The sequence below is a fragment of the Polypterus senegalus genome, chromosome 8 (assembly GCF_016835505.1).
Source record: "Polypterus senegalus isolate Bchr_013 chromosome 8, ASM1683550v1, whole genome shotgun sequence".
NCBI classification, from domain to species: domain Eukaryota; kingdom Metazoa; phylum Chordata; class Cladistia; order Polypteriformes; family Polypteridae; genus Polypterus; species Polypterus senegalus.
The window spans coordinates 18,353,495-18,366,874 of NC_053161.1; the positions used below are offsets into that span (position 1 = coordinate 18,353,495).

At 38.6% G+C, this 13,380-nt stretch overlaps 1 long non-coding RNA gene across 1 annotated transcript; it reads right to left on the reverse strand.

Annotated features, from left to right (window-relative positions):
* Positions 1 to 4,587: 4,587 nt before the first annotated feature.
* Positions 4,588 to 12,044, reverse strand: LOC120533829. Its single transcript, XR_005634629.1, has 2 exons — positions 11,293 to 12,044; positions 4,588 to 6,855 (listed from the first exon to the last, which is right to left on the reverse strand). It is a non-coding gene; the product is annotated as an uncharacterized LOC120533829 (long non-coding RNA).
* Positions 12,045 to 13,380: the final 1,336 nt, after the last annotated feature.

Here is a 13,380-nt window from a genome sequence, read left to right on the forward strand (position 1 = left end):
CACTGGATGCTGATGCCAGGCTCTCTCACTTAGTAGGGCATACACAAATAGCAGCACAGGGTCACTACATGGAGAAACCTAGTGCACGCAGCCTATACAGTATATGAGGTGAAAGATAGGGAAGATTAGCAGTGGGCCTGCATCACAGCATGAGTAAATATTTCCTAACTGAAAAGAACCATTTGTTTAAGATGGGACAGCAGCAGCTGGTAGATGGAGATCTAACCAGACATCCCTGAAGTCAAAGGGGGCGGTCTGACCCAAAGCCAATTTAACAGACAAATGTAATGTAGTCGAGCATTGGGTCTGGAAGAGACTTTGGGTAGAAGCTCACTAAAATGAGTGCAATTGGGCATCATGGCCATTGAGACTTGAGATGGTGGGGGTCCAGTAGTCTAATATGAGCAATAGGATGTGCCATCCACCCAAAAGATGTCATTTCCTCAATCAATTTGATCCCTTTGTTTCTCCCCCCACTTTACTTTTAAAATGGACACACTGTGTTGGATCAGATCCATGTCTTGCTATGATCCCTCGTCTTGGCACAGCTCTTCTCTTTTACATACAGTAGATGAAACCTGTGGTGCTGTCCTTGGAAAAATAAAACACTGCAGGCTAAAGCTTTATGATGACACGACAAACACAATAATTACCAAGACAAGAGAGGACACACTGACACTTGAGAAGTACACAAATAATCCAAATACCATTGTGTATAATGGGGGATTCGGCAGTACAATAGACAGTGAATACTGAGTAAGACCATCTGGCAGAAATGGGATTTTCATTACAGCGTTTGTGTCCATTCTTCTGGCATTGAACTTGTGTCTTATCACACCACGACAGAGCCAACCTTAGATGGTCAGGCACGTTGATGGGTTCTTATTAGTGACCAGTGGCCAATATAATCTTCTACAGAAAATTTAATTGTGCAAAATCTCCAATTCTGCTACTCTACGGCTGGATCAGACTCCCTCTTTTGCATACAATGATAATAAGCCTTCAATTGGAAACAGAATTGTACAGAACGTAATTTTGCTTTCTCAGAAGACTTTGAGTCACATAAGGTTCTTTTTTGTTCAGCCACCATAAACTCAATCTTTGTCTTCCTCTCTTCAACTATCAGGTGACCCAACATGTATATATTTTTCATTTAATTGAGATTAGATGTTTTGGGAATCAAACTAAAATGTATCTGCACATATACATTTCAATCCCAACTGGCTTTTGTTGTTTTAAAATTGTATTTGTAAATGTACACAATACCCAGAACAAGTAAATGGGGAATAGCACAACATAACCTACTTACATCTACTTAATTCATTTCAGAGCCATGAGGAGGCAGAGCCTATTCTGACATCACTGCATATAAGGAAGGAAGTCAGCCTACACACGGCCCACTCACACGGGACCAATTGCAATCGACAAATAACCAAACCTACACAGCAAGGAGATCCCAGGCAAACATGACAGAAATAAGCAAACTCAACAGAACCAACAACCAGCCACCATACTCTGGCTTTTCACATTAAGGATGCTAGATTCTTTAGGTGTACCCTTCTAAATGGGAAGGATGCCAAGCATAATTGTAGAAATGGCAGCACATGTCCTCCTCATGTCAGTCTTGTATAATATATATGTCTGGAGACAACCATGAGTGAATTTTGCTTAAAACTAGGTGACAGCTCACTGAGTGTCCATTTCTAAACCAATCCCACACCTCAAAAAAGCTGTGCTCAAAATAGGGATGGTGATTTTGAACTGCAAAAGATCAGAGGTGCTCTCATTAATCTGCTCCGACAGACAGCATGCTTCTGTTTCCGATCAACTGTCTACAGTCAAAAACCTTACTAGATATATAAATGTGTGTGAAGAGAGTACATTGTACGTGTTAAACATAACCTGGCTCAAGGGGAAAACCCTCACAGCATTTATTACAACATACAAATTATTAAATTTCAGTTCCCTTGTTCTAATAAATTCCTGAATGAATGACAGCAATTTTAGCCTTTTGTTATCTTTCACTGTGTGAAGTCTTTTGTTCAGTGTCTGCAAGTAGCCTGATAGCCCGACAGCAGTTTAAAAGGCCTGGACTGGAGGAATTGCGGGCATGCGTTTTAGGAAGACGCTCTGTGGGCGTAGCCTTTGCCGCGTAGGATCTTGTCACTATTCAATACAGACTTTTTAACAGGTAGGCCACCAACATGTATTCCCATTTGATAAATCCTTCTGGCGCCCCAAGACTACCTCATGTAAAGCAGTCATGCAATTCTTGTCTTCCAATTTAAATAACATGCTGTTGACGTTAGTGTGCCCCACTGGCATTTGCTCTAAATATATCTGCTGCCATTTTAGCCCACAGCTACACGGACATCTGCTGCATGAAGGGGCCACTGTGTTAAGCTGTGACGTTTTATAACATTTCAAGCACTCATTGTCTTGTGGCAATTATCCTGATAAAGCTCATCGAGGGTTGCAAGGATACCTTGATTCGCAACAGCTTGAACTTCAGAAGTCACACAATTTCATATACCCATCCTACAGGTTACCAATGTACAAACTGTTAGTTTAGGTATACCATTAATATTAGATCACTGGGTGCAAAAAGAAAACCACCTGAAAGTCAAATGGCATCCAATCATTAGTGCTGTGTAATGGCGATTTATCCCCAAAATGTTCCATATCAAAAAGGCGAAAGTGAAAGACGGACTTGAACAGCTCCATGCAGTATATCTCACTCCAGTCAAAAATCACTGGGATGAAATTAAACAAGCTATCGGAAGCTGAGATTTCACATCAGCTAATATAGACATTTCAGATAATAATAAAACATGAGGGAAAAATTAAGATTTTAGAAAAAGGCTGCAACACAGCAAAATATAAGAACAGTGAAGATGTCTGAATCCTTTCTAAATCTACTGTATATAATTATTATTATTACAGGTTCATCAGACACCTTTGCTCAAACCCTTGGGTCCCGGGCCCGGCCGACTCGGGGGTGAGCGGCTGTGGGCGGGCCTGGGGGTTTGCCGTTGATATCTCCCGGGACTCTGCCGGCTGCTGGTTGTGGCCCCCCGGGGTGATCCTCTGCGCCTCGAGGGGGGGTTGGGGCTTCTCTGGTGACGGCCTCCCTGGGGTCTCCCGCTCTGGGGTGATCTCTGGGCTTGGAACTCCCTCCATCTTCCGCACTTTTGGGGGCAGGTCTGTGGCCCTTCACACTCACTATTTGACGCTCCTATAGAGAAACCTTACACATACAAGCGTGCGTACGCACACAGGTGCTCACTTTGTGCTTTCATAAGTATGACTTGGACGTCTTCAGCACATGACCTAAGGCTGTGATTGGCCCTAAATGCCTTAGTAATAATTACTGTGTGATTGTCACCAAACATTTTTACTTTTATATATCTTCATGTAGCTGATGCAGCAATGTCGCCCCGCAGGTTTAGAAGTGGATACTGGTTCATTTATTGTTTATTCTATACGAACCCCCCCTTCCCCCTTTACCTCCATCTCCTCCTTTTCTTTCACTTTTGTCTCCGTGTCTGGTTCGAATCTTAAAAACATGTGAAAATATTTCTAATAAAGTTTTGGTATCAGGCGTGACGTCAGCAGAAGCTGTAACGCTCCACCTGAGAGAAAAACTGTAAGGCTAGTCGCCAGCATTCAGACATCAATTCTGATTGCTTCACAGCCGACACCTTTGCTCAAATCACAACAACATTCTGAAATTCAACTGTTGATTGTCAATTGTAGGTCCTACTTGCAAACACAAGGCCAATCACCAATTCACCTAAAAGGCACATCTTTGGGGAGATGGAAACTATATGCAAATTTAAAACACATACACCATGGCCTGGGATTTAAACTCAGAAAGCTGCAACCATGAGGCAGTAGCAGCACTACTCTGCCATCCAACTTAAATAAATAATTGTGCACTTTTCTGATTTTTGTTTCAAACAGGCCACAGCCATGCTAACTGACCTGGTAATAATTGCATAGCGAGTCAGAGTTCACAAGAAGTTCACAACAGGTTAGCAAATTGACTTCTATTCAGTCTCATTTTTAAAATTCAGGAACAAAAATAAACTCACAAGGAGTGAGATATGGCGAATGTGAGAGATGTGAACCAACCACCACATTGTTTTTAGTCAAAAACTATTTGAACACAGCGAGTGTGTTGATTGGGGGCAACTGTGTGCGCAGGAGCACGGACAATGTGCAAAATGCAGTTGTGTGAACCACTCATTCAGTTAAAATTGTTCAATGCAAACAAAAAAATATCTAACAATAATTGCCACATGCACTATGAATTACATTATTTTTTTGCAAAAAAACATGCTAACAAACAAAATTACCCAGCCAATCAATCTACAAAGAGCAGAGGTAGACGCAGGCTTTCACCACAAGTAATCACTACTAGAAATTTTTGCAGTTTGTTTTCCAGTTGTATTCACCATAACCTAATAATTATCAATCTGTGTTAAACATAATAATTTCATTCCAATTAAACTACACTAGATGAAAGATGATGTGCAATGCATAGGGGTGTACACTAGTTAGTAATTTAAACTTGGCACCTTGACATTTTTTTTTTTTTAAAAAAGGGATCATATATCTTTTTTCAGTCCCAACCTTTACGCTTAATATGCCTTTACCACTCTGTTTCGTATATATCTTACCCACCGAAAGCATCACATATTGAATTATCAGGTTAATATATCATAAATATTACGCTTCAAATGCAAGGCCTCTTAGGCTATCAAATCTACAGTCATGCAGCCTTGAAGCGAGGAGCTAGCTAGATGCATAATCCATTTTTTCCCCTTTTGTAATTCATGCCAAACAGGTCTTAAATTATACACCATATGAAAGCTTACAAAAAATTTGGGTTGGGCTTGTATCATAAAACAGGACCATACCAGTCTAATGCACTATAATCTACAATCCAAATGCTGTCCTGCTAAGCAACAAAAAAAAAAAAAAAAAGAAACTCTAGATTTAATCCCACTTATAACTCATATTCTACAAAACATTATCAAAACAAACTTTAAAGGTAATAAAACATGACTATATTCAAAAATATTTGTGCCTTCTTGGGTGCTTTAACATATGTGAAAAACACTTACTATTATTACTATGTCTGCATGAAACCCTGGTCCGAGAAGATTAATCTTGCTGAAACTTTGCACTGTTAATAAAGTTGATTTTCATTCATATCTCTAACATGGAGACGCACTTTACAATATTTCTTTTTTTAATATCTCCCATTAAAAGGCACTGGCAAATTTGCAAACTCATCTACCGTAATATGGAGAAGAATTCTGCTCGAGTCTTGAGAGGTCACTTCAAAATTTTATATGTTGGATAATTTCCTGTTTTTGTCATCTGACAGATGACGGTAACAGATTCCCAGTACAAATTAGTGACATGCCAGGATAGTGAACCGCAAGCTGCACCAGCTTGCATCTTCTGCTGTTTGAGGTTAACCATAAAAAGTAAATAACTTAAGATGAATGCAGACGAAAGAACTTACACAAGTGTTGCTCTACAAGCCTAGAGCGAACAAATATGTACATTGCACTAAAAACAACTGCATTATCTGCACAATACGGTTCAGGACTATCCTCACTCTATAAGCACCACACCTGCTCTCCATCATGTGCCTTTGCAGTCAATAATTACACCTCAAATGATTTTAATAACCCTTTTAGAACTTCTTTCAAAAAGGTCATATTTAAGGAATCTGAACTTAGTCACAGACCCTCCACAACCAACAATTAACAACTGGATTTCAATCAATACCACTTTTACATCATTTGAATTGGACTCTTGCTGTCTGTGAAAACTACTGAGACACTACAAGCCTTTTTGGGCTCCTATTACAAGTACATCATGATAATGCAGTTTGGTGTTTAAAAGCATGTATGGATGTCTACCAATTAAATTTAAATCACATTGTATTACACCTGTTATCTCTGAATATTACAAATTACAAAAATATTTAATAAACAAAAAACTTACAAATCTGTTATCCCTGAATTTTACATCACTCATATATTTTTGAACTTATTATGAGTCACAGATTGAAAACATTTTTCAGAAAGCCCTGAATGATTAGCCAAATGAACCATTTTAAGTATTTATCTGTGCAGCATTTGAGCAACATCCCATACAGCTCCGTATCAGACATTACAAGGTCATTCAAATAAACACTTACACAGCAAATCAAATCAAACTTGAATTATTGCCTTGATGTCATCCAATCTGTTGAGCGAATTTAAATCTATACAACAGCTATGAAGAAAATACAGTGAGCACCAGACAGCAACACAGCAAAATAGGCAGTGCTACTGCTTCATGATTGTGGTCCATGTGTTATTTGCATGTGTAGGATGTCCTCCAAGTACTCCAGTTTTCCTACACACACAGGCTAGGTTATTTGCCAATTCTATGAGTGAGTGTGGGTGTGTATGTAATGCCAGCCACGTAACATTGAATTCGCCTAAGCACCATAATGAGTGTTCTATTACAGTAACTGCCAGTCCTCTTTCTGGACCAAACCAATCATGTATTCACAACGCACAGCTTATTTGAGCTTTTGAGGGGTAAGGTTCAAAGCAGGAGTGATTTGTGCATAGGCATAGCAGTTAGTGAAGCTTCTATGCAAGGACACAGTGACAAGTTCAAACCAGAGTCATGATTTTATCTTCCATGTTGAGGTTTGCACATCTGCCTCAAAGCACCTGAATGCCCATCTTCAGCAGGGTTGTTACAACTGTTCACCAACACAATGGAGTTCATTTCTGTTGTAGGTTGTTGTTTTATACCTGTTGCCTATGAGTTCTGACGCTCCTGCATGATTCAAAAGAAACAATACAATAATCATAAAGGTACATACAAAACATTAAGATTTTTTTTATTTAGATGTTTTTATACTTTATTAATCCCCAAAATGGTCTTTTCTCATAACCTTTGGAAGTCTGAGTGCTAGGCCTTGATAATGTCTGCTATCAGAATATGGACTTTTGTCTAAAAATAAATAAGACATTTTTACAACTTTTTAGAGGATTTTTCTAACTTTTGGCTGTTTAAGTCTTTTGACTCCCCGATATCTCCACATGACACACTCTACACCCACTCAACAGTATTAATTGCAGCAAGAAATCTAATGTAGTAAGACCTGACTGATAAAGCTGTCAGCTAATCTTAAAAAAAAAAAAAAAAAAGGAAAACCCACACACATTGTTGTCACCACAATCAAATACTAAGGAATCAGTTAAGTAGTTCTAATCCTTTAGTTTGAAATTTCTATTGGTAAAGTCCCATTTAAAATTTTACACACAAATCTGTAACAAAGCAAACATCTGGATAAAATGTAACAAAATGTATGAGGCATACTATTCAGAGGAGTCCAAAAAAGTTTTAGCACCGATTTTAAATATTTTTTGCAATTCCTTAACCCCAAAATGTTAATTTTAAATCCTAAATCAAAACCAGCCTTACTACATTAGAATACTATCAATGTGAGAGAAGAAAAGAAAGCTTTACTTAAATATAAAAAAGACAAAACACGTAATTATTAACAAGAGAATTTTGGAATCATGAGAATGTAGACTATTTCACATCAGAACCCCTGCCTTGATAAAAGGACAGGCATCGAGTTCTTATGTTCTGGTAACAATTACCAGTCTGGCATAATCAATTGCTATTATGAGACAAGCCACAGCCTGACAGAAAACAGCTTTACACTACACTAAATGAACCAGGGCAGGATTTTATTCTCCTAAAATATTTCTAGCTTTGACAGAGGATTTAAACTGCACTGCAAAGCCTTGAAAAAAAAATAAAGAAAAGCATGTTAGGTTACCTGCATTAAGCTGCCAAATCCAAAGCTATTGTCTGTCCTGCCATGAACCTCTCACTCCTCCATTTATTCTGCACGCCAACAGATTTTTAAAAAGGGTGGAATGGCTGAAGGTTAAAGCAGAAACAGGCCATCCCTTCATGGAAGCAGCAATATCGCTGTGTGGCTGCTAACCCTTGTCATTAATGCACTCCCCATTTCTGTTGCGAAAAACAGACCTTATACGGGAATGTTAATTTAGCAAAGGTAACTTACTTTTAATTGCTAGTTGCCAGTCGAGAGAAGAAGAAAAAAAAAAAAAAACAAACTGTGGGCTACATAAAATGATCACTTGGAAATCTCAGTAGTTACTCAGGACTGCACAGACGATCATATCCATCCTCAAAACAATGTCGAAGCAATAGTACATGATTGAAACAGTGAAAAGCAAACTATGAATGCAGACATGCAAATTGGTAGTTTTATGTTATTCATAAATAGAATAATTTGAAAAATGTTAAATGCATGTACAGTGCTGTTAAGATAGCCGCTGGCACAACCCAAATCTAACCCTTACCTTGTAAATTTTTGCAAAAAGACTTTCATTGCTTGGAACCAATTTATTTCAGAACAGATTAAATTCATTTCACCACAATGAATAATGGGTACATAACACAAGATACTGAACAAAGATGTTTTATTACTTTTTTTCTATAATGCAATTAGAGAGTATACAATTCAAACAATTTCTGGATGTTATATAAATATTCTTTTATGTCTGTAAAAAATACATCAATCACTGTACAAATAAAATTATAAAAACAGAATGTACCTATAGGCACAAGAGCCACACAGATAAATAAAGATTTTTTTTCTCTGAAGCCATATGTTAGACAAAGCAAAAACAAAAAAAAACTTTTTCCTGTTTATCTACTTTCAAAATTTTGACTGCAGTGGCTAAAGAAAAAGTAAAAAGCCACTCTCTCATAAGTTATAATTCTACTTGTAGTTTGCAAGGATGATTGCAAACTAAAACTGAAAGCAAATGTCATATTTTAAAGTACCTTCTCTAACAATTTAGTGTGAGAATAAGGCATCTCTCAATAATGTACTTATAATTTAAAGCACATTTGCATTTTTTTTTTTATTTGTCTTCAAGTGAATTCTACCAGATGTCAACAGCCCACTTTGTGATACTCACTCTGTACAATTACAAGCAATAAAAATGGCAAATTTAGTGCCTGTCACACGACATGCTCAATTTGCTAAATGGCAACTTCACACCAGACATTGCATTTATATTACAGAAATGTATGCATTAATGTCAGAAAGCACCAAGCATTAGTTTTAAGTTCTAATTTCTTGACCAAAGAAAAACTTAAGTATACAATCCTGGGGAAAACATATTAAGAAATACCTTATATTCTTCAAATTACTTCAATCGACAACTTCAGCAAAACTGACATATAGCATTTGGAAGGTTTGTTAGTTTGCTGTTTTTATGCATACAGCACAAATAATCTACAATAATGTTTGGCAGTTAAACCAGTACACAGTCAATTATTCATATTTGCATTGATAATTTCTTACTGAAAACATTGCTTTAACTCACAACCTTATGAGTCTTCACAATGATTATTTGTTCACTGACACAGTTTATTAATTTACTCCATTAAAAATTACAAATTGATGCATTGCGTCTATGTAAAACCCCAACAACCAACCTGGACCAGATTTCTCAAAGCACTGACGGCACTATGAAAAGCACAAATATTGTCAACAGTGCACAGATAAATATTAGAAGCAGGAATTCAAACTGCTTCACTGCCCAAGAGAATGAGGAGATGGATATAACACAATCAGAGAGAGCTGCAGCACTTCAATTAGGCCCCCAGCAATAAACTGCAAGTCAGCTATGCGGTTAACAATGATTTGAACGTAACTTTGACTCTTCATAATATTGAGAAATGTGTACTACTTTGATCAAAACACAATGAGCTAAACAAGAATAAAAATTATTCTAGCAAAAAAGCTTGAAAGAATAAGGCTTCTTAAGACTAGCCTGGATAGGCAGTTCTGCATCCCTCTGACAATTTTTTTTTTTTTTTAATTCTGGCCTAACGCCACAATTCAAATATTACACTATCTCACAGAACATTCAACTCACGTCTTCATTATTACATACTGTATAATGAAAAAGGCAAATGATACATTTAAATACATAAATCTTAAAAGTTAAATGAAAGCTTCCATTGGCATGAAAATAAATTGAAACAGCCCCTCAGTAATACATCTGGGAATTGCTGCTCAAGGGCAGAGGTGTCAAAATCTCCTTTTGGACTGCTGTGGCACTGCTGAGAGCTGGAGAGCAAAATGGCTCTAACAAAGGCTCTGAATAAATTATGCATATGTGTAGTGCTGAAACGTTTGTAGAGTGAACCTTTTTAACAATGCTGGCAACTAAAATGCCACTGTAAGGACACGGGAGGCCATGCAAAAAAATTGCTGCAACATAGTTAAAAGCTCTAAGCAGGATGAAAAATGCAGACCAATAATGTTTAATATAAATTAATGACAATACAAAAACACAAGCTTTTGGTATTGTGTGATCCTTTCACCCCTTGATCAGCAGACTCCCAGGCTCCCTAATGCCTCTCACTTCCATATACAATACTGTCAGAGAGCTTACATGAAATTTAAGAACAAAACACAGAAATCTCGCAGTGATCCTAAAAGCATATTATTTATTTCAAAGGTGCTTCTACAAGAATGTATGATAAAACAAAAAACAAAATGACAGGATGACGCAGGCCTGCTGATGTAGTCTTTAGGGAAGCTACAGCACCGTGGCCTTCTAGTGAACTCTCTCGTGCCAAGCAGACAAAAGGATTACCCACTGGGAGAGAGCAGGACTGCAGCTGATCACCAGCTCTGGCAAGGCAGTAGCTTGCGCAGTTATCTCCATAGTGGGCAATGTCACAACCCATCCAACAGCACAAACTACTACCTCAGCCAGAACCCTGGTGTTGGAAGGACTGGGCGCCGGCAGCATCACAGAGGCTCCTGTCTGCAGATCCCTCTCGTTGCCTCATCTTCAACCGACGAGAACCCCCCACTCGTGAAAGGCAGGAGAGAAACCCCGCCCAAATCCGTCAGAGCTGCCCTTTTCCTTGCATGACCTAAAACCAGCCCGTAGAGCTGCATTCATTACACTGTTATAGTTAAGTACCTGGAGCAGCGAAGGTGTTGGTAGCTGAAACCGATCAGCACCCCGCGTCCACCTAAGAACTTGGCGCTAGAAGCATCCCTGCCGGCTGGTTATTCCACCGCGATGCGCCCACACACTTGTGCACACTTCTTGTTTTATTACAGAACGCGAGCTATACATTTACCTATACACAAATACACGCTTTATAATAACTATATATATACGTTTATTATCTTACCTAAATCAATTTTGAGCAGTATCTCGTACGTCTTGGGCACGTGCATCCTAAGGGGCCGCAGTCAGGCGCGCGACACCCGCTCGTTTTTATCCATACACGTGCAGACATTTTTCCTACCTTCGTAAAAATACATCCCCCTTTACACTGTCTTAAACAGCTAGAAGTCCAACGGCTAAGATCTTTTTAAGCTCCAAACAGTATAATAAAAAATAAACATTTTTTCTATCCTTAACAGAAGTATGGCGATAGGTGTTTAAAAAATAAAAAAACGACCGTAAGTCCCAGTCTTGTGTCTATTAACAAGTGTATAATAAGCGTTTTTTTTAAATAATTGAATCGAAACATGCACGCACTCAGCCCGCTTCAGCTTTAGGCCACGATGAGTCAACGCTGCATTCTGACAAACCGCCGAATGACGAGCGGCTCCAGTTCCTCCACCTTTTAGAACTGACGAAGATGTTGGCTTTTAAATTCCCTGCAGGTGTGCGCGTGATTTTCTCGTTCCGTTCTAACGATGTATCTCATCGTTTCCCGCAGTCCCTGCGATCCAGCCACGTCCTCGAAAAAGGCGTAGAATGACTATACAATATCTCCTTTTCGCAGCTCAGTAAAGCCAGCATCTTTCCCCCCGCCCCCCAGTTGATCAGTCCCACCTCTTCTTTCCTCTGCCCATCTCGCCCTCGCGGGAGCTGAGCTGGTCTGTCTCCTCTAGCGCTCATCCTGCCTGGATAAAATTCGCGGGAAGCGTCAGTCTGGGTGTACTCGATGACGCAACCTCATGACTGCCGCAATGCCCTCTGGGAAAGCGAGTTCTTCTCTTCCGCTTCATAGTGGTCGGAGAGTTGAAGCATGCGTAAATAAGTCCATTGAGAAAATAGGTGAGACCCGGGTGTTCGTGATCGCAATTCCGAATCGGAACCCATATCTTTGTACACGTTCGTTTTTAATTGGCTGTGTTGAGGATCGGCGTGAATGATGTAACGCTGGCAATCTGCCACATGCTGATGTCGTTTAGTTAGGAAGTTCAAAATCCAGTTGCAGAGGGCAGTTTTAAGTCTTGAACTGGTGTTAGTACCTCAAATTAAGCTATCATGTGTTCTTTGCTCCGGACACTTTACATTTGTCATACAAACCACGTTTTCCTTTCACTTAGTAAATAGAATACTCACTGCTTTACACACCCGTCTGTAGCGAGGCTTACTTTGAGAGTTAATTGTAAAAGTGCTAAAAAATTGTCTCATTTCATTAAGTTCTGCTCTGCATTTTACCTTTAGCCCTGTTAACATTTCTCGGGTGTGTTTTGCTTTGGGGCAGTGGAGTCTCTTCTATTTGTAAATCAGCTGTCCAATTCTTCTTTTCTATGTTCTTCTTTTTTAATTTTCCACTTCATATTAAAGGCACATTTACATTAATAGCCTGTTTGCCTCTTACATTTTTTTGAATAAAAGAACAAATGCTAGACTGTAGAAGAAGCAGTAACCAAAATTATTTAAACCCAGCTCAGTTATTTATAATCATGGGTTAAGCAGGCAAACACATATTTGCTTGCCTGTATGATACTTTTCTTGAATATTATGATTATTATAATGTTGACCTGCACCAGGAAAAGCAGATGAGAAGATTTATTTATGTATTTATAAAGCATTTTAAAAACAACATCAAGGCTGACCAAAGTGCTGTACAATAAAAAAAAGAAAAACCCAACATATGAGACACACAAAACCGAAGGGTAAATGAAACCGAAACACATAAGAACTAAAAAGATTCTTAATAAAAAGTACACAGATAGCCAACATATCATACTGGATTAAAAGCCAGAGAGTAAAAATGTGTTTTTAAATAGGATTTAAAGACAGCTAGCAAAGGAGCCTAACGTGCAATGGCAAATTGTTCCAGAGTTTTGGGGCTGCAACTGAAAAAGCTTGATCACCTCTGAGTTTGTATCGTGCCTTGGGTACACATAAAAGCATTTGGTCTGCTGACCTTAGACAGCGAGACGGTACGTAAGGGTGCAGGAGTTCCGACAAATTAAAGTGGGGCACAACCATTAAAAGATTAATAAAAAAAAAATACAAGGATCTTAAAATG